General features: G+C 43.0%; 1 protein-coding gene and 1 long non-coding RNA gene across 2 annotated transcripts in view; one reads left to right on the top strand and one right to left on the bottom strand.

Annotated features, from left to right (window-relative positions):
- ptprt (protein tyrosine phosphatase receptor type T) overlaps nucleotides 1-22293 on the bottom strand; it is a 1196058-nt gene that overhangs the window by 184797 nt on the left and 988968 nt on the right. The gene's annotated exons all lie outside the window — the stretch shown is intronic.
- On the top strand, nucleotides 1441-20188 carry LOC117506456. Its single transcript, XR_004559472.1, has 3 exons — nucleotides 1441-1505; nucleotides 11269-11273; nucleotides 19999-20188. It is a non-coding gene; the product is annotated as an uncharacterized LOC117506456 (long non-coding RNA).

Here is a 22293-nt window from a genome sequence, read left to right as displayed (position 1 = left end):
CATGAAATCGTTGATATTGCTGGAACAACCATTGGGCCATCCTCAATTTCAACATCATCCAATGTAGAAATGGGTATTAAGTTTGCAAAGCATATCCGTCTATGATTTTTATGGACAAGTCTACGGAAGCAGGCCACAGTTTCAACTTGCTGAATTTCCCTCCCTGGCAGATAAACTGCACTTTCACCATAGTGTATTTTCTGCACTAATTTCCCAGCTAAACTAATGGATTCCACACCCACATCTGTCATAAGCATTGCAGGGTCTCTAATCACCTGCTCCATGGCCTGCTGTAAATTCCTAATGTTACCCTCCCTGTAGAGTTCTAGCTATGTTCACAGACAAAATGGCAGTGCCTTCCCTAGTAGGGTGGAGGCTGTCCGGCATTAGCAAGCCATGACAGCCCCAGAACGAAGGTCAGTTATCAATAAAACTAAAGCCTTGCTGTCTACAGAATTGCACCAGCCACCTGTTTAACAATGTCAGCCTAATACTAAAGTCCAGTGTTTCAGCCTGGAGACAGGAGTGGAAGTCAATCGTGGGCTCAGAGAATTCACATCAGGCAAATGCAAGGGGGAGAACAAATTCACAGTTCACAGTGGCGAGTGTGATCGGAGTACCACAACCAGGGACCAAGCCCTACAGGGCTTCCTCCGCCTAGCCACAGTCTGAAAGCTGTCCTCTACAGCCGGCATTTCTAGGCAGATGCTAATGGGAACGTGAGCCGGCCCAACACTAACCTCATCTGGAGTGCCTGTAACATCTAACTCCACTGAGCTAAGAAGCTGTTCTAACTTACGGACATGGCTCTCTAATAGAGCCACCCTATCTTCCAACATCACACAGGATTTATGGAGGGTGTAAAGTAGTGTACTTTGTGCATGAGGAAATTCAAGATCATATCATTCATGATAATAAGTTAACCACTCCTAAGGCTCACACAGGATTCACACAGATGTAAATAAATGAGTTAAAATTCACAGCAGTTACACTGAAAAAGTAGAATAATTATTAGACTTGTAGGAACAGTAAACAGTAAAGCAAAGAAAAAAAAAACCTCCTACAAGTAAACCAGTCCTGAGATTAACACAAGCGTAAAATACTAAGCTAAAATTAACACTGACACTAAAAAACTAAAAGAAGTACAACCCCAATTCCAATGAATTTGGGACATTGTGTAAAATTGAAATAAAAACAGAATACAATGATTTGCAAATCCTCTTCAACTTCATGCAAAGTTGGGATGGGGCAACAAAAGACTGGGAAAGTTGATGAATGCTCAAAGAACACCTAATTGGAAAGGACCATCCAAAAAGGCTCAGCCATTCACAAGCAAAGCTGGGGGGAGGTTCACCACTTTGTGAACAACTGTGTGAAAAAAAAAATAGTCCAACAGTTTAAGAACAATGTTTCTCAATGTTCAATTGCAAGGGATTTAGGGATTCCATCATCTACAGTTCATAATATAATCAGAAGATTCTGAGAATCTGGAGAACTTTCTACACGTAAGTGGCAAGGCCAAAAACCAACATTGAATGACCGTGACCTTCAATCCCTCAGGCGACACTGCATTAAAAACCAACATCACTGTGTAAAGGATCTTACCATGTGGGCTCAGGAACACTTCAGAAAACCATTGTCAGTTAACACAGTTCGTCGCTACCTCTACAAATGCAAGTTAAAACTCAACCATGCAAAGCGAAAGCCATACATCAACAACATCCAGAAACGCTGCTGCCTTCTCTGGGCCTGAGCTCATTTGAAATGGACAGATGCAAAGTGGAAAAGTGTGCTGTGGTCTGATGAGTCCATGTTTCAAATTGTTTTTGGAAATCATGGACGTCGTGTCCTCCGGACAAAAGAGGAAAAAGACCATCCAGATTGTTACCAGCACAAAGTTCAAAAGCCAGCATCTGTGATGGTATGGGGGTGTGTTAGTGCCTATGGCATGGGCAACATACACATCTGTGATGGCACCATCAATGCTAAAAGATACATCCAGGTTTTGGAGCAACACATGCTGCCATCCAAGTGCCATCCATGTCTTTTTCAGGGAACGTGTTGCAGGCATCCATTTCAAAATGAGCAAATATTTGCACAAAAACAATAAAGTTTAACAGTTTGAACATTAAATATCTTGTCTTTGTGGTGTATTCAACTGAATATAGGTTGAAGAGGATTTGCAAATCATTGTATTCTGTTCTTATTTACATTTTATGCAATGCCCCAACTTCATTTGGATTTGGGGTTGTATTAAAGAAATGGGGGGGGGGGGTGGTCAAACTAGCTAACGCAAGCTAACCACTAGCAAAAATGCTAGCCACTCCTAAGATTTACACAGGAGTAAAATAATGACCTAAAAATTCACAGCAATTACCCTGAAAAACTAGCAGAAGCATTAAACAAGTAAAAAACAAAAAACAAAACAGATAAAAGTAATGGCGGGGAGCCCCAAAACATCACTGCTGTAGAGATCTGCATGGAGGAATGGGCCAAAATACCAGCGGCAGTGTGTGCAAATCTGGTGAAGACTTACAGGAAATGTTTGACCTCTGTCACTGCCAACAAAGATTATGTTACAATAGTGGTGGGCACAGATAACCAAAAAATTAACTTTGATAACAGATAATCAGATAACTGAAAAGTTATCTTCGATAAAGATAAAACAATAAACCACCCAAAAATGTACCGGAAGTTACAGATAACCAATAACAGATGAATTCCAATATTATCTCTGGCACATTTCCAACTACTAGTAAAACAAATTTAATAGCTTCTAATAATATTAAAAATAACAACAGACCCAAACAATAAGACCACACTTTTTTCTTTCAACAGTCTGCCCCTGCTGTAAACTCTTGTTTACTATAGCACCCTCCGAGACCCAAACAATGAGACCGCACTTTTTTCTGTCAACATTTGGCCCCTGCTGGAAGCTCTTGTTTATTACAGCCCTCCCAACACAGACGCACCCTGAGAACAGCCGTAAAGCCAGCTCTCTATCGATGACAAAGCTCCGGTCATGCGGAGGTCTTGAAAAATAAAGTCATATTGAGTTATGGTGTTGATTTATAAATAACATTAATACCGATAGAATAACTCCATTAATGTCAATTCTGTCATTTGTACAAAGTTAAAATATAACATATATCTTTTAATGTTGAATAATGCACTAATTCTGACGTTTTGTAACAAAGAGACAGATCGCAAAGGATTCTGGGTAAACGTGCCTCTGCTAAACACTGATTGGTTCAGTCATTCATTATGTAAACCAACACGTTAATGTGACGTCTGTCATGTGTTGGTGTTTAAATGTGCTTTTGTAAAATATTCCATTTTTTTATTTGTAAAAACAGGCATTTTTACGGAGCCCTGGAAGTGTCATCGCAAAATGTTTTACATGTGGAGAGAATGTGTGCATGTTTACAGTGTGCGAGATGATTTTCATGCAGGAATTTTTTGGACCAAGTTTCAGGTTAATCGTGCGTCCTGCATCGTGTAGTGTTCATGGAGTATCAAGCTGCGGTCAACATCTGACGACCACCTCCTGATCGCCGATCGTATGGTCGAATGAGAATCAAACCTGTTTGATATATTATTGTGGTCAGCCGTCGTGAGCTTATCCTGCTGCTGAAAGCTACAAGCAGCATCCAACCGTTCGCACTGTGCCTGTACAAACACTGCAGAGCTGTCTTGTAATAATGTTATTATTATTATTATTATTATTATTATTTTGCAGTTGTTTTGTTTTTAAACTTCATTTGTAAAAAAAAAAAAAAAAGCCATTTGCAAAGCAAAAAAGTTGATTTGACAATCATCTGACATAACTGGGGTCAAAATAAATAGAACACTGCCGTCTACTGGCCAGTAGATGCTAGATGGCAGTAGAGGCTTTCAAAACAAATTCTAGATAATCCCTGTCTGCTCACATTTAAAATGCATGGAATTTAACAAACGTAATTAAAAAAAAATCAACGTCTATAAATGCAGAGAATATATTCAAGAGAGTTTTAGGCACTAGAGTTTAATGCTGTTGTCCGTGGAGCCTGAACAGAGTGTCTGAAATGCATTTGTCCTGTTGTGACGTACTGAGATTACATCATCCTACCCAAAATGCACTGCGGGGCAGAGCATGTGCTCACAAAACCTTAAAAATTAGCACATTACTTTAAAACTAAAACATATATCTGATATTTTTACTTTATGAAACTTCAGACATGACAGTAATTTTAAATAACTTGTCCAAAATTAGTTTGGTTAAAATTTGAACCATAAGTTAAAAATGTATGCCTCTGGATGACTTAGGTCATATTGCGAGCATATCGGTATGGTATTAAAGGAAATGTTTTTTTTTTCTTTTTCCTTTTGGGGCTGTTTTTCCTTTGTTTGCAGAGGATTGAGATGCTTTTTATACAAGCGGTTCTCTTCTGTTTGCAAAGGTTATAACTATGCGTCTGTTACAAAACTTTTAACAGGTGGGTTCTGAACTATTTTTAAAAATGCTTAGCACTGTTCAGCTTTGTTTATTTAGTTTATCGGTTTAAAAGTTATGGGGCGCTTCGTCAGGATTTTTAAACTGTTGAAAAATTTGAACGAAGGGCAACGAAAATCTCAGTTTGTCTGTGTTTCGTTTTGCTGTCGTTATTGATGTTTTTTAATCGTTTGTGTAGTTTTTGTAATGTTATTGTTTAATTTGACTTTGCTGGAGCAGCTGAACGTTTTCACACAGCGCAGAAGCCGGTTTGTGAGCACTGAGGCTGCTGCTGCGTTCATGTACCGTCGGAAATTACAGGGAAAACTCAGCCTGCTTGCTTGGATTTTTTTGTCTGTGTGGGGGAGCAGCTTCAATGGGCTCAGGCAGATTACATAGGCCAGAATTAATCTTTTGTGTGGATATAGTTAATTATTTTTCCACAAGCAACTGTTGAATTTGAAACAACGAAAAAGTTGTGTAATTTCCGACGGTACTTGAATGCAGCATCAGCAGCAGCAGGAGCTCCTGCGTGCGCTTATTATTTTGTATTAAATATAATAATATGAATGTAGGAATGACAATCCAGTCCTTCTGTACATGTGGCAACAGGCAGATGAATCAAAATGATGATATAAAGAGCTGTTCTGGAAGGAAGAATTCACGTTGTGGATCAGTGATCAGCTGGTGGAATAACCGCACGAGTCGCGTTCACACGCACTGATTAATTTACTGCTCTGATATATTCAATCATCTTTACACTTATATTTATATTTATTCTCCCTTTTGACAGTTTTCTGTTATAAATCAATATATACGAGTTATCTTATAAAACTAACCGGCAGTTTAAAAAAAAAAAAAAAAAACTATATGGATTTGAATGACATGCAATTACACCAATCATGCTTGAACCCTCGTGCGCATGCGTGAGTTTTTTCACGCATGTCGGTGACGTCATTTCCCTGTGGGCAGGCCTTGAGTGAGATGTGGTCCCGCCCTCTCGGCTGAATTCCTTTGTTTCACACGCTGCTCGAGACAGCACGCGTGCTTATCAAACTTGTTTTCTGGACCTGTGAGGAATATCCGAGTGGTACACTATTCGAGAAATTCAGCTGGTTTCGGTGAAAAGTTTAACGGCTGATGAGAGATTATGGGGTGTTTCTGTCGCTGTAAGGACTTCCCACGGAGCAGGACATCGTGCAGCGCTCCCAGGCGCCGTCGTCGGCCTGTTTCGACCTGAAATCATCCTAATTTAAGGCTCTGTTGACCCAGGATGTCGTGAGAGAACAGAGAAGATTCAGAAGAGGCCGGCATGAGGACTTTATGCGGACATTCCACTGTTTAAGGACATTTTGTAATGAAAGACGTGCGCGCAAATTCGCCAGGTCGTTTCCGTGACGACTCGGCAAATCTGTGTGCGCCGTGACAGGAAAAACACCTCCGTGTTGAAAACCATTTGTAAATTCAGGCGGCTTTTGATGGCTTTCAACAAGTGAGTAACTGAGAAATTGTTTAACAGCTTGGGCATGTTCCAACTTGCCCGTTAAGGTTTCCAACACGGAGGTGTTTTTCCTGTCGCGACCCCCCAGCGGTCGGGTCCGGCCCGACATGCGACTCTGCCCGCACGTTCTTTCATTACAAAATGTCCGTTAACAATGGAATGTCCGAATAAACTCCTCATGCCGACTTCTTCTGAAAGTTCTCTGTTCTCTGATGACTTACTGGGTCAACAGAGCATGAAACGTGGAAGTTTTCAACTTGAAACGGCGAGACGCTGCCGCCTCGAAGCGCAGATCACCGTCAGGCACCGTGGACCGTCCTTCCGGCGACACTACCAGACCAAAATCTCTCATCAGCCGTTAAAATATTTACCGAAAACCAGCTGAATTTATCGAATGGTGTCCACTCAGTTGTGCCTTACAGTTTTTGAAAAAATTTTGATCAAACAAAGCAGCAGTCTCTGAGCCATTCCTAAACAATGAAAAAATCGACGAGAGGGTGGGCCACTCCTCACTCAAAGACTGCCCACAGGCGAATGACGTAACCGACAGGCATGAAAAAACTCTCTCATGCCCACGAGGGTTCAAGCATGTCTGATGTAATCACACGTGATTCAATCCATATGGTTTTTGAAAAAAATAATAAGGTCGGATACTTTTCTAATAGACCTTGTATGTCTTAGAACATAATAGTGTGATACAGCAGTGACCACGGAACATTTTTTTTTTTTTTTAATTGGAGCATGACGGAGCACGCATCGTGTCGACAGACAGTGTGGATTCTGATGATGATGGAGATGATCCCTCTTTTGTGATATAAACAGAACTGTGACTTCTGTGTTCTGTTCCACCCCAATATAGGACTTACTTCTTGCATGTCCACAGATCTGGTTTCCAAGTTGTATCAATAGAGATTTTGACTTCATTTTTGCACAGTGCGATTGATTTGGGGTGTGTCATCCATCTTTGCATAACATCTGTAGAACGTGAACCAAATTTACATGTTCTGAAGAAATTAGTCTGCCCTCACATGGACTGTATTTCCATAGCACTTCTTTGTATGATGCAGACACTCAAGGGCTTCGCAATGATGACTCACATTCACACACATGGATGTCTGTTTGCTGGCCTGCAAGAAGCTCAACTGCACACTGGGAGCAAGTTGGGGACTAAGGAAGTTGGGACTCAAGGGAGCTGATGGGAATCAAGGGAGCTGATTTTCCTGTCTGATGGGGAATTTAACCAAGGATCACCTGACCTCAAATCCACTGCTAGACCATCACCTTCCTCAATAAATGCTGATGTTTCCAGTTTATGTTCTCAGTCCAAAACATAAAGTACTGTGTTATGTCAGATGCTTCAAGTCCTGTATATACATGCCACTATAACTGTAGTTCTGTTGAGTAAGCAGATGCGGGTACATTGCTAATAAATTGATATGCAAGGATGCACATCGACACATAAATGCACATATGTACATGTCAGTGTCAGTAGCTCCATAGTAACAACAAAGTCACCAGCAGCTGTTGTGTCCAAGGGCGAAGGGTCGCGAACCCATTACTCATTAATGAGCTCCACTCCTCTGCCAAGCACTCTCTCCCTCTCTCTTTCCCTCTTGTTCTTTATAACCTTGCAACTCTCCTTCCTTCCCTCCATCCTCTCTCATTTTCTGTCTTTTACTCTACTAAATCTCATCATTACTCCAACAGCTGGTGGAAAAGTTTTGTTGGGAATAACTTCTTAACTTCAGTGGGGCACAAAAAGTGAAAAAAATAGACTTTAGGTTTTTTTTTATCTTGGAGATTCACAAGGGCAGCCTGTAATTTGGACAGGTCACATGGGCCTGTAAACAGCTGCTGGAGACAAGTATAATAGGCGGGTGCTGTCCCAATGAAGGCGCCATCAATAGCCAACAGGACACAACACATGGCAGCAAATAGCAGCTGGATCCCTCTGAAAGATCAAAGGTGCTGATGAGGGTTTAGATCCAGAAGCAACAACAATAAGAGGTATTTACTATAGGACTTCTGTTCAAGGTATTTATTTGAAGAAAGAAATACTGTTTGGAATTTTATGTCTTTTTGTTGCAGTGCAGTAGTACAACCAGGGGATGGAACACTGGACAAGTATGTGTTTAAAAGCACATTTTTTTTTTCTGACAACCAGTTATGGGGATTCATATCTAGAACTTCCTGGTATTTATTAGCAGAAATGTAACCTAGCATTCAAATCCATCTGTTCAGCCTGCAGCATTGAATATATGTAGTATTTTATTAAGTTTCGATTGAGCCCTTCCAATATACACTTGAGCAGGCCACCATGTTGCACCACTATTTTATACATTAAGCCAAAAGGGACATACTTACACCGCCTTTTATATTTTAGGTAGGTCAATGTATCGTTCCATGCTGGTGTATCATCCAGAATTGATTCAATACTTTGCTCGTGATTGCAACAAAAAAGCATTTGAGGTCTCTTGAGATGGTCCAAAATGCAGCTGTTTGAGTTTTGACTCAAACACTAAAGTTTGTTCACATAACCCCAGTACTGCCATCTCCCCATTGGTTGCATGTCCATATGAAGGCGGACCTAAAAGGTTTTGCTGTTGACATATAAGATTTTGCACAGCTGTGCGCTATCCTATATGGCTGATTTGATTGGCCATATGCACTGGTGCGCACCTTGACATCATGGGGGTCCTTGTCTGCTGTGTGTTCCTAACTCTAGAGCTCTCGAGCGAAAATGCCGTAGTTCAAAACTAGAAGTATTCTACCTTGTGTGGCACAATGCTATTCTCGACTATAAGCATGCACTATTTGCTACAAAATAGGCCTACTATTCTGATTTGATTAACAAGAACAAGTATACGTCAAAGTTCCTGTTTGACATGGTGGCAAAACTAAATGCAGTCTGCATTTAGAACATATTCCACAGAGACAGCTCTCACTAAAGTGGTGAATGATCATCTGCTTGCAATGGATTCGGACACCACTACAGTTCTGGTGCTGTTAGATCTCAGTTTGATACTGTGGATCATCATATTCTATTTGATAGACTAGAGAATCATTTTAAGATTACTGGGAATGTCCTTGCATGGTTAACATCATTCCTAACTAGTCACTCTCACTGTGTTCTATACAACAACACTACCTCTAACCTTGTTGACTTGAAACACAGGGTTCCACAAGGGTCCATCTTAAGCCACCTATTTTTCTCCCTTTATTTTGCACCCCTTGGGCTCATACTGCAGTGTTATGGGATTACTTTTATTGCTATGCTGATGGTACTCAGCTATACATGCCGATAACTGCTGGTAATCTCATCCACATAAAGTGCTTAGAGGATTGCCTTGTGAGTCTTTTATCTAAGGATACGGACACATCCTTATATCACAATGAAATTGACAGCTTCACAAAATGGTGTGAAGAGAACTTTCTTGTGATTAATCCAACAAAAACACAAGAAATTGTTTTTGATCCTCGGCATACAACCCCTGGCAAAAATTATGGAATCACCGGCCTCGGATGATGTTCATTCAGTTGTTTAATTTTGTAGAAAAAAAGCAGATCACAGACATGACACAAAACTAAAGTCATTTCAAATGGCAACTTTCTGGCTTTAAGAAACACTATAAGAAATCAAGAAAAAAAGATTGTGACAGTCAGTAACGGTTACTTTTTAGACCAAGCAGAGGAAAAAAATATGGAATCACTCAATTCTGAGGAATAAATTATGGAATCACCCTGTAAATTTTCATCCCCCAAACTAACACCTGCATCAAATCAGATCTGCTCGTTGACACTGACCCTATGCCATGACATTGACCCTATGTGTCTTTTTGCAAGGAATGTTTTCACAGTTTTTGCTCTATGGCAAGATGCATTATCATCTTGAAAAATGATTTCATCATCCCCAAACATCCTTTCAATTGTCCAAAATATCAACGTAAACTTGTGCATTTATTGATGATGTAATGACAGCCATCTCCCCAGTGCCTTTACCTGACATGCAGCCCCATATCATCAATGACTGTGGAAATTTACATGTTCTCTTCAGGCAGTCATCTTTATAAATCTCATTGGAAAGGCACCAAACAAAAGTTCCAGCATCATCACCTTGCCCAATGCAGATTCGAGATTCATCACTGAATATGACTTTCATCCAGTCATCCACAGTCCACGACTGCTTTTTCTTAGCCCATTGTAACCTTGTTTTTTTTCTGTTTAGGTGTTAATAATGGCTTTTGTTTAGCTTTTCTGTATGTAAATCCCATTTCCTTTAGGCGGTTTCTTACAGTTCGGTCACAGACGTTGACTCCAGTTTCCTCCCATTCGTTCCTCATTTGTTTTGTTGTGCATTTTTCGATTTTTGAGACATATTGCTTTAAGTTTTCTGTCTTGACGCTTTGATGTCTTCCTTGGTCTACCAGTATGTTTGCCTTTAACAACCTTCCCATGTTGTTTGTATTTGGTCCAGAGTTTAGACACAGCTGACTGTGAACAACCAACATCTTTTGCAACATTGCGTGATGATTTACCCTCTTTTAAGAGTTTGATAATCCTCTCCTTTGTTTCAATTGACATCTCTCGTGTTGGAGCCATGATTCATGTCAGTCCACTTGGTGCAACAGCTCTCCAAGGTGTGATTACTCCTTTTTAGATGCAGACTAACGAGCAGATCTGATATGATGCAGGTGTTAGTTTTGGGGATGAAAATTTACAGGGTGATTCCATAATTTTTTGGTCAGAATTGAGTGATTCCATATTTTTTTCCTCTGCTTGGTCTAAAAAAGTAACCGTTACTGACTGCCACAATCTTTTTTTCTTGATTTCTTATAGTGCTTCTTAAAGCCAGAAAGTTGCCATTTGAAATGACTTTAGTTTTGTGTCATGTCTGTGATCTGCTTTTTTTCTACAAAATTAAACAACTGAATGAACATCCTCCGAGGCCGGTGATTCCATAATTTTTGCCAGGGGTTGTATATGTAAGCATGAACCTGTCCACATAGATAATGTGATCATCCAGCAAGTGGACTCCTACAAATACTGTATCATGGGGTCCACATGGACAGTGCTCTCTCTTGGAAGGCTCACATTGACTCTCTCTGCTCACGGCTGCAGCAGAGGCTGTACTTTTTAAGGAGCCTGAGGCTGTATGGATAACATCCTGCTTGTTTTTTACAGAGCAACAATTGAGAGCCTCATCTGTTATGGGATTGATTTGGTACCCTGTCTGTCCAGCTGAAAAACAAGCTCGCTCACATCCATAAAACAGCCATGAAAGTTGTAGGGCTAAAAGATTACGTACCTGCCTATTCAAGCCTTATATGAAGAGGCAGTGGTAGGAAGAGGGAAAATTATTTCAAAGGACCGAGAGCATCCCCTTCACAGTGAGTATGTCCTGCTGCCTTCGGTATGGAGACTGAGGGTGCCATAGTGTAGAACTAACAGATTCAAGTTGTCCTTTGTCCCATCTTCTATTAAACTGCTGAACTCTAGATCGTCACGTACAGCAGATTCTCTGCACCGCAATTAATCTGCACTTTACTAACTCTTCGGCTGAATGTGTGTTGTTTGTATTTGGTTTATTGTTTCCTGTACCATTTTTAAGCAACATGTAGCACTGTGTCCAGGACAAATTTCCCTTCGGGGACAATAGTTTTTTCTGTTCTATTCTATTCATCAGTGAAAAGCTGGATGTCCACCAATTTCATACTTTTAAACTCGGACAAGACTGAAATGATGTTCCTTGGCCCAACAAGACATCAACATCAATTTGACCAGCTAACGCTTAGCTTCGGCTCGTGTGTCATACATCATATTGACAAAGTGAGGAACCTTGGGGTAATATTTGATCCTACGTTGTCCTTTGACCTCCACATTAGAGATATTATGAAGACTGCTTTCTTCCACCTGTGAAATATAGTGAAGGTTCGTCCCATCCTGTCTATGGCTGATGCTGAGACCCTGATTCATGCAGGCCACATTACACCGACTTTTGCATCTCTTCACTGGCTTCCTGTCCCTGTGAGGACGGCTTTTGAGACTCTGCTACTAACATATAAAATTATTCATGGATTGGCGCCTCCCTACTTAGGTGACTTAATTAAACCATAGGTACCAGTCCGGGCTCTACATTTTAAGGGTGCAGGACTATTTGGTGTCCCTAGGGTGAATAAAAAGTCTGCAGGCCACAGAGCTTTCTCTCATTGTGCCCCTGTATTATGGAATTAACTCCCTGTGCAGACAAAACAGTCGGATTCTGTAGAGACATTCAAGACACCCAGACAGACACATCTATCTCCCTCTGGACTTGTGATCATGGTATTTGAGGTTTAGAACATGTTTAGAACATAGTGGCTGTCATACATTCCAAAATAACAGTTTGATTTTCTGATTTAAAATATTTCTAATTTTTTTTTTTTGGCTTTTTTTGTGGTTTTGGAATGAAGTTTTCATACCAAAACCTTTCAGTAGGGTTGTGTGTCCTGTGATTGCGGTCTTTGAGCTTTAAAAAACAGCTGCTGTTATACAATCCAAAAATAAGTGTTTATTTCTCTGATTAATACATTTTTATGCTGAAACAGTACCCCGACCCAGAGGTCACTTCCTGTGTATCTTGCTGCACCATCTCACCTTGTGCTCTTTTTCTTTTCCAGCTAAATTTATATTAAATCCTTTTCACTGTTTTATTTGAATTTTACAGCTCAGCTGCTGTTAAACATTCAGAATGTCACAGGGTTAGGGTTAACCCTTACCCTTACTTCTCTAATATAACTCCATTTCCATGGGGAAATGGAGTTTTCCCATTGGTAACAACATCATGTGCTCCTAAATCATCATCAAGCCATCGTACATGAACCATCCAGCAGATGGCAGCCATGTCTATAGGATATTACATAAGCAAAGCAAAGTTGCTTTTATTCATTGATTTGGTGCATCAACGTTCACCAGATTTGAAAGAGTTATCTGCACTTTTCAGACATTGAGTTTCAACACGGCAGCATGTATTGTTTCTGAGTTAATATTAAAAGGTCTATTTTATTTCAGGGTCAAAAAACTGGAAACAGTCATTTGAATTACTCAGTCAAACACTGAATACAGTGAAATCACCCTGTTCAGCGTGCCGCTCTCATTGGAGCAACAACTCTGCTATTTTGGCATTGTGGGATAGATCGCCGGACTACTTTCACCTGACCCAGCGCTGAATTTGCCGACATGAGAAGATGCTGCTAGATGAGTGTGAGTATACTGACTTATGATCATTTAGCTGTAAAAACACACAAGATACACAAGTTCTTGTGCCAGATATACTGCTGATGTTTTTGTTACCCATGAAAACACACTGCCATTGCAGGTCTGGGAACTACTTTTTGTGCAGGTATTCATCAAGCATGTCGGCTGTGGGCACGTACTAACACAGAATACCCAGAAACCGGTTAGTTGTTTGGCCAAAACGAGAGGTCCACTTTTAGCTTGCCATAAGCTAAGCTAGTGGCGCTCGTGAGAGTATGCAGTGAAATAAGATGCAAAGATGCTAAAAACCTGCTCCTCAGAGCGGATCACAGTGACCTCTTCAGGCCTGGAGGTGAACCATGCCAACATAGCTACAAAACCGTATAAGATATAAGTGATGATTACACAGATGAGCCTGGCATTTTAGGAAGAGTAGGAAAAAGAAAAAAAAACTCAGTAGCAAGTTGAAAATACTGAACAAGACGTTTCACTCTTGTAGCCTCCCCTTCGCTCTCATCTTCTCGTCTCACCTCCTCTTTCAGTAGCCACTAAGCAGGGATTGTGTCTGTCACAGATATACTTAATCAGTTAACTCCCCGTGGAGCTTGACTCACTCATGGCGCACACGCGGCTGTCAGCCCGGCTCAAAGGGTTTGGGAATTTAATAGCGTGTGTGATTGAGTCTAAGTGTGCATGTGAGACTGAGAGGTGTGTAAGTGTGTTAAAGTAAGCTTTTCTTCATGTCCGTGTGCAGTTTGTAAGCTTGTACGTAGTCAGCGAACAGCTTTCGGATGTTGGCTGAAAGGTTTATGAGTGTGTTTGTGTATTTTTGGAACAGTTGTAGTCATGTTTAAGTGTTTCATTCATGTTGGTTTTACAGCTTTACAAATTACAATTGCGTGTATGTGCGCTGTGCAGTCCATGTGCCCTGCGTGAGCACATCTTCTTGCATGTGTACACGTCGGCGTGTATTATAGTGTGTAATAGTCCATTAAGACTGCCTGCAGCTGATGTGTCATATCACTCAGGATTTTGTGGAGTTGGGTGCACGTGCCTCAGGCTGCTGATTCCAGCTGTCAAGATTCAAAGTGAAAAGTGAAAGTGAAGGAGTGAAGGAAAAAAAAAATTGGTAGTGATGGAACAGCAGAGACAGGAACACTAAACCAGGGTGGTGTGCAACCTGACACAATCTGGGGTGGTTTTTAAAGTCCTACACAGGCCCGTTGGCGCCGGTGCTTATCTCCAGATTCTGTGATGTCAAGTGGATGATAGTCTACAGTGGTGGGCACAGCTAACCTAAAAGTTAGCTTCAATAACCACTAATCCATTAACTGAAAAGTTAACTTTTATAACGCGAAACCAATAAACCACTAAAAAAAGCTAACTGCTAACTTTCAATACAGTCTCCGGTACACTCTCAGCTGCTGAGAGCCATCTACTGGCCCATCTATTGACGTTGGACACTGGCCCAACGCAGCCCAGACCAGTACCCACTTACAGCTGGGCGGACTGAGACTTTATATATTAAGTGTCTTGTCCTAAGAAACATTCAAGTACCATGAGTAGGATTTGAAGGAGGTCTATATATTTTCAGGCCAGCTCCTTATCTCCTTGGCTCTACCTGCTCTGGGATTTAAAAGTCTGAACAAAATTTGAATGTGAAAAATGAGAAAGTGTTCTGCATTTATCATCTATAAAGACAATAAGTATCACTGTTTAAACTTATTTTCAACATATTCTTCAACATATTTTAAAGCAACTTATATATCAAAAAATACAGCATTATCATTTAAGACCGCATGATGGCAGTATCTACACACGTGACAAGCTGCACCTGTATAATGATCTGAATAAGGTAGTGTCTGATCCACATTCCGGAGCAGAAGGTGGCAGTAATGGATGATTAAGCTGGATGCCAACACACATAAAACAAGGAGGAAAAAAGACGAACAAAAATTAGAAGACCTGAATGACAAGGATGCTGGGTCTTGCATAAGGAGTGAATAATAAAGCATGCTGTCAAACTGAAAGACCACATGCTTGAATAAAGACAGGAAATAACCTTCAGAGACTATTGAATAAAGATGGGGAATAACTTTCATACTACTTTGCACTCGACTTGTTTACGCTTTGTGGGACAGCCAGAAGTCACAGGGTTTGCTCCTTCTCTTCAGTGATGACAAAAAGCAGTTTGCTGTTGAAGTTTTTTGTCTCATACACAGTAAAATCACCAGTGTAAAACTAACACTGGCAGTCTTAATTTAACACCGTCAGTGAACATATGGCCCAACTCTGGCCAGAGTGGGACCACATGTTCACTGTCAGTGTTAATTTAACACCGGTGATCTTACTGTGTACAATAGCATTAAATAGCCCATTACCTTCTGCTTAGTAACGTGGCATTTGCCTTACAAAAAATTATGATCATATTAAATTTATTTTGCTTCTTGTTTCATGATGTTGTGAAAGTGTAGGGACACGGACCCACAACAGGGGGCGCAAATGAACGGACAATGGAATAAGCCAAAATATAACAATTTAATGTTGTGAATGTGCACAACAGAGCAACAGACAACACAATTGAGATCAACAGTCAATAATTCACGGTGACCTGTGGGCAGGATAGAAGACGCCCGTCCAGAAAAGAGCCAGATCCCACACGCTTTCCACTGCCAACGGATCTGAAGCACCCCAGAGCCACCAAGCGCTGAGTCCCCAGGTGGCCACTGCCTCCGGCTGTCAGATCGGATACTGCTGCTGGCAGAAAGAACAGACAGGTGATGGTGGGTGCGTGAATACCCAGCAAACAGTCAGAAAGGGTGGGAAACACCTCCACCTAGCATAGTCACACAGGAACAAAAACGTGCAGCGCCTGAAAGACTACTTATCCGAGGAGCGAAGACGTCGTCTCCTCCCAGCTTCCAGCTGCTGACCAGTCAAACAGGTACGCCTGCAAATGTTCAGAAAGTTGTATGGCACAAAACCACGGCTGAGTGTTTACCTGATTGGTAGACGATTTCTCGGCAGTGAGGTGAAGATGCTGCCTGGCTTTTATGGAGATGTGGTTGTGGTGATGATGAGTGACAGCTGGTGCTGGTGATGACTGCCAGCTGCCACTCCCGGTTGCTCCGGCGCCCTCTCGTGCCTGAAGCCCACACTTCAGGTAGGGCGCCCTCTGGTGGTGGGCCAGCAGTACCTCCTCTTCAGCGGCCCAAACAACAGGACCCCCCCCCTCAACGGGCGCCTCCTGGCGTCCGACCAGGCTTGTCCGGGTGATGGGTGTAGAAGTCGGCCAGGAGGGCCGGGTCCAGGATGAAGCTCCTCTTCACCCAGGAGCATTCTTCGGGTCCATAACCCTCCCAGTCCACCAGATACTGGATACCCCGGCCCCGTCGACAGACGTCCAGGAGCCTACGCACTGTCCAGGCCGGCTCCCCATCAATGATCCGGACAGGAGGCGACGCCGGTCCGGGAGTGCAGAGGGAAGAGGTGTGGTAAGGCTTGATCTGGGAGACGTGGAAAACCGGGTGAATCCGCAGTGAAGCTGAAGCTGCCAGCTTCACTGCGGATTCACCCGGGCCGAGGACCTTGAGGATGGAGGTTAGGGCTGTCAGGGGGCTAACTACCCGGCTATAACCCTTAATAAACCTCCTGTAGAAATTTGCAAAGCCGAGGAACTGTTGCAGCTTCCTATGGCTTATCGGTTGGGGCCAATTTCTCATGGAATTGGAGGAGATGATGAACCCCAGGAAGGACAAAGAAGTACGGTGGAACTCGCACTTCTCACCCTTCACAAACAACCGGTTCTCCAACAACCGCTGCAGGACCTGACGTACATGCTGCAAATGAGTCTCAGGATCCGGGGAGAAGATGAGGATATCGTCCAGGTATACGAAGACCAACTGGTGCAGGAAGTCCCGCAAGACGTCATTAACCAATGCCTGGAACGTTGCGGGCGCACTGGTGAGGCTGAACGGCATGACCAGGTACTCAAAGTGACCTAACGGGGCGTTAAATGCCATCTTCCACTCGTCTCCCTTCCGGATCCGAACCAGGTGATACGCATTCCTAAGATCTAGTTTGGTGAAGATTTGGGCTCCATGCAAGGGCGTGAACACAGAATCTAGCAGAGGCAGCGGGTATCGATTGCGAACCGTGACTTCGTTCAGCCCACTGTAGTCTATGCATGGACGGAGTCCGCCGTCCTTTTTGCCCACGAAAAAGAAACCTGCACCCATCGGGGAGGTGGAGTTCCGGATCAACCCGGCAGCTAAGGAGTCCCAGATGTAGGTCTCCATTGATTCGCGCTCAGGATGAGAGAGGTTGTACAACCTGCTGGACGGGTACTCAGCGCCCGGGATCAAATCAATGGCACAATCATACGGACGGTGTGGGGGAAGACTGAGTGCCAGATCTTTGCTGAAGATGTCAGCAAGATCATGGTACTCCTCCGGCACCGCCGACAGATTGGGGGGGACTTTAACCTCCTCATTAGCTGTCACACCGGGTGGAACCGAGGATTCTAAACATTCCCGGTGGCAGGTGTCGCTCCACTGTGTCACTACCCCAGACGGCCAATCAATTCGGGGATTGTGCTTAATCATCCATGGAAATCCCAAAATCACTCGGGAGGTAGAAGGTGTTACATAGAACACAATCTCCTCCCTGTGATTCCCAGACACCACCAAAGTCACGGGTGGTGTCTGGTGTGTGATTAATGGGAGAAGGGTGCCATCTAGTGCTTGTACCTTCAATGGTGAAGGGAGAGCCACTAGAGGGAGCCCCTTCAGACCCCGTGTCCACCAGTGCTGGAGCATGAAGGGTAAGATCCCCACAAAGGATCGTCACTAGGATACAGGCTCTCCCCGCGTGGATGTTATGGCCCACCCTTAACCCAGTCTCTAAGGGCGGGCGTTGAAGTTTAACCGTTTGGGGCAGTTTCTTTGTATGTGCTCATTCGAGCCACAGAAAAAACATTCTCCGCGAGCCAGCCTCCGTTGTCTGTCATGTGATTTTACTTTAGCCCTGCTCGTGTCCATAGCTTCGTCAGCAGGGGGAGCTGTTGCTCCATGGAGCTCTCCGACTGTGGAGCGTGGGGACGGCGGCACCCTTTCGGACCCGGAAGGAAGCGGGACAGCTTGCGCCCGGCCATGCCCTTCGCCCCGCTCCCGGCGGTGTTCTTCTAACTGATTGTCTAACCGTATGAACAGGTCAACAAGCCCGTCAAAATCCCGCAGCTCATCCTTAGCCAGCAGGTGCTCCTTCAGGACCGGAGACAGTCCGTTTACGAAGGCAGCGCGGAGTGCAACGTTATTCCAGCCGGAACCTCGCAGCCGCGATGTGGAAGTCGACTGCATACTCGGCTGCACTCCGACGTCCCTGTCTCATTGACAGCAGCACGGTCGAAGCGGTCTCACCTCTATTGGGATGATCAAACACCTGTTTAAACTCCCTCACAAACCCAGTATATGTCGTTAGGAGCTGTGAATTTTGCTCCCAGAGCGCCGTAGCCCAGGCGCGTGCCTCTCCTCGAATCAAATTAATGACATAAGCCACCCGGCTGGCATCTGACGCGTACATGACGGGACGCTGTGCAAAGACGAGTGAACACTGCATTAAGAAGTCTGCACACGTCTCGACACAACCTCTGTACGGTTCCGGAGGGCTTATGTATGCTTCACGGGATGGGGGGGGGGGGGTTCGTTGAATCACCACTGGAATGTCTGTATCTAGTGCTCGGTCAGTTGGAGGAGGTGCTGCAGCAGCGGCCTGAGTGCGCGCTTCCACCTGGGCGGTGAGAGCCTCCATCCTCCGATTGAGTATAACGTTCTGCTCGGTTACCAAGTCTAACCGACCAGTGAAGGCGGTTAAGATGTGCTGCAGCTCACCTAACACGCCTCCTGCCGACGCCTGTGCACCCTGTGTATCCATTGGCGGTTCAATCGATGGTTGACGCCCCTCGGGATCCATGACGCTGGCCGAGAAATCAGAAAGTTGTATGGCACAAAACCACCGCTGAGTGTTTAACTGATTGGTAGACGATTTCTCGGCAGTGAGGTGAAGATGCTGCCCGGCTTTTATGGAGATGTGGTTGTGGTGATGATGAGTGACAGCTGGTGCTGGTGATGACTGCCAGCTGCCACTCCCGGTTGCTCTGGCACCCTCTCGTGCCTGAAGCCCGCACTTCAGGCAGGGCGTCCTCTGGTGGTGGGCCAGCAGTACCTCCTCTTCAGCGGCCCACACAACACATGAAGCAGAAGCACCACATTTCAAAAATAAATACAAATTATACAACCCCAATTCCAGTGAAGTTGGGACATTGTGTAAAATGTAAATTAAAAACAGAATACAGTGATTTGCAAAGTTTCTTCAATCTATATTCAATTGAATACACCACAAAGACAAGATATTTAATGTTCAAACTGATAGACTTTTTGTTTTTGTGCCAATAGTTGCTCATTTTGAAATGGATGCCTGCAACACATTTCAAAAAAGTTGGGACGGGTCAACAAAAGACTGGGAAAGTTGATGAATGCTCAAAGAACACCTAATTGGAAACAGGTGAGTGTCATGATTGGGTATAAAAGGAGCATCCCCAAAAGGCTCAGCCATTCACAAGCAAAGGTGGGGAGAGGATCACCACTTAGTGAACAACTGTGTGAAAAAAATAGTCCAACAGTTTAAGAACAATGTTTCTCAATGTTCAATTGCAAGGAATTTAGGGATTCCATCATCTACAGTCCATAATATAATCAGAAGATTCAGAGAATATGGAGAACTTTCTACATGTAAGCGGCAAGGCCAACAACCAACACTGAATGCCCGTGACCTTCGATCCCTCAGCCGACACTGCATTAATAACCAACATAATTGTGTAAAGGATCTTAGCACGTCAGCTCAGGAACACTTCAGAAAACCATTGTCAGTTAACACAGTTCGTTGCTACATCTACAAGTGCAAGTTAAAAGCTCTACTATGGAAAGTGAAAGCCATACATCAACAACATCCAGAAACACCACTTCCTTCTCTGGGCCCGAGATCATTTGAAATGGACGGACGCAAAGTGGAAAAGTGTGTTGTGGTCTGCTGGGTCCACATTTCAAATTGTTTTGGACGTCGTGTCCTCCGGACAAAAGAGGAAAACGACAATCCAGATTGTTACCAGTGCAAAGTTCAGAAGCCAGCATCTGTGATGGTATGGGGGTGGGTTAGTGCCCATGACATGGGCACCTTACACATCTGTGATGGCACCATCAATGCTGAAAGGTACATCCAGGTTTTGGAGCAACACATGCTGCAATCCAAGCAACGTCTTTTTCAGGGACGTCCCTGCTTATTTCAGCAAGACAATGCCAAGCCACATTGTGCACGTGTTACAACAGCATGGCTTTGTAGTAAAAGAGTGCGGGTATGAGACTGAACCTGCCTGCAGTCCAGATCTGTCGTCCATTGAAAATATGTGGTGCATTATGACCACGGACTGTTGAACAACTGAAGTCGTACATCAAGCAAGAATGTGAAAGAATTCCACCTACAAAGCTTCAACAATTAGTGTCCTCAATTCCTAAACGCTTACTGAGTGTTGTTTGAAGGAAAGGTGATGCAACATAGTGGTAAACATACCACTGTCCCAGCTTTTTTGAAATGTGATGCAGGCATCCATTTCAAAATGAGAAAATATTTACACAAAAACAATAAAGTTTATCAGTTTGAACATTAAATATCTTGTCTTTGTGGTGTATTCAATTGAATATAGGTTGAAGAGGATTTGCAAATCATTGTATTCTGTTTTTATTCACATTTTATTAGTGGTGTTCACAATAGTAGTAGTGCTATGTGACTAAAAAGATTAATCCAGGTTTTGAGTATATTTCTTATTGTTACATGGGAAACAAGGTACCAGCAGATTCAGTAGATTCTCACAAATCCAACAAGACCAATCATTCATGATATGCACATTCTTAAGGCTATGAAATTGGGCTATTAATAAAAAAAAGTAGAAAAGGGGATGTTCACAATAATAGTAGCATCTGCTGTTGACGCTACAAACTCAAAACTATTATGTTCAAACTGCTTTTTTAGCAATCCTGTGAATCGCTAAACTAGTATTTAGTTGTATAACCACAATTTTTCCATGATTTCTTCACATCTATGAGGCATTAATTTTGTTGGTTTGGAACCATGATTTTGCTCGGTTACTAGTGTGCTTGGGGTCATTGTCTTGTTGAAACACCCATTTCAAGGAATGTCCTCTTCAGCATAAGGCAACATGACCTCTTCAAGTATTTTGACATATCCAAACTGATCCATGATACCTGGTATGCAATATATAGGCCCAACACCATAGTAGGAGAAACATGCCCATATCATGACCCTTGCACCACCATGCTTCACTGTCTTCACTGTGAACTGTGGCTTGAATTCAGAGTTTGTGGGTCATCTCACAAACTGTCTGCGGCCCTTGGACCCAAAAAGAACAATTTTACTCTCATCAGTCCACAAAATATTCCTCTATTTCTCTTTAGGCCATTAGAAGTGTTCTTTGGCAAATTGTAACCTCTTCTGCACATCTTTTATTTAACAGAGGGACTTTGCGGGGGATTCTTGCAAATAAATTAGCTTCACACAGGCGTCTTCTAACTGTCACAGCACTTACAGGTAACTCCAGACTGTCTTTGATCATCCTGGAGCTGGTCAATGGGTGAGCCTTTGCCATTCTGGTTATTCTTCTATCCATTTTGATGGTTGTTTTCTGTTTTCTTCCACGCGTCTGTTTTTTTTTTTTTTTTTTTGTCCATTTTAAAGCATCGGAGATCATTGTAGATGAACAGCCTATAATTTTTTGCACCTGCGTATAAGTTTTCCCTTCTCCAATCAACTTTTTAATCAAACTACACTGTTCTTCTGAACAATGTCTTGAACGTCCCATTTTCCTCAGGCTTTCAAAGAGAAAAGCATGTTCAACAGGTGCTTGCTTCATCCTTAAATAGGGGACACCTGATTCACACCTGTTTGTTCCACAAAATTGCCAAACTCACTGACTGAATGCCACACTACTATTATTGTGAACACCCCCTTTTCTACTTTT

The sequence above is a fragment of the Thalassophryne amazonica genome, chromosome 3 (genome assembly GCF_902500255.1).
Source record: "Thalassophryne amazonica chromosome 3, fThaAma1.1, whole genome shotgun sequence".
In the NCBI taxonomy this organism is placed as follows: Eukaryota; Metazoa; Chordata; class Actinopteri; order Batrachoidiformes; family Batrachoididae; genus Thalassophryne; species Thalassophryne amazonica.
Note: the sequence above shows the minus strand (reverse complement) of the source record. Positions and strands in the feature narration are given on the sequence as shown.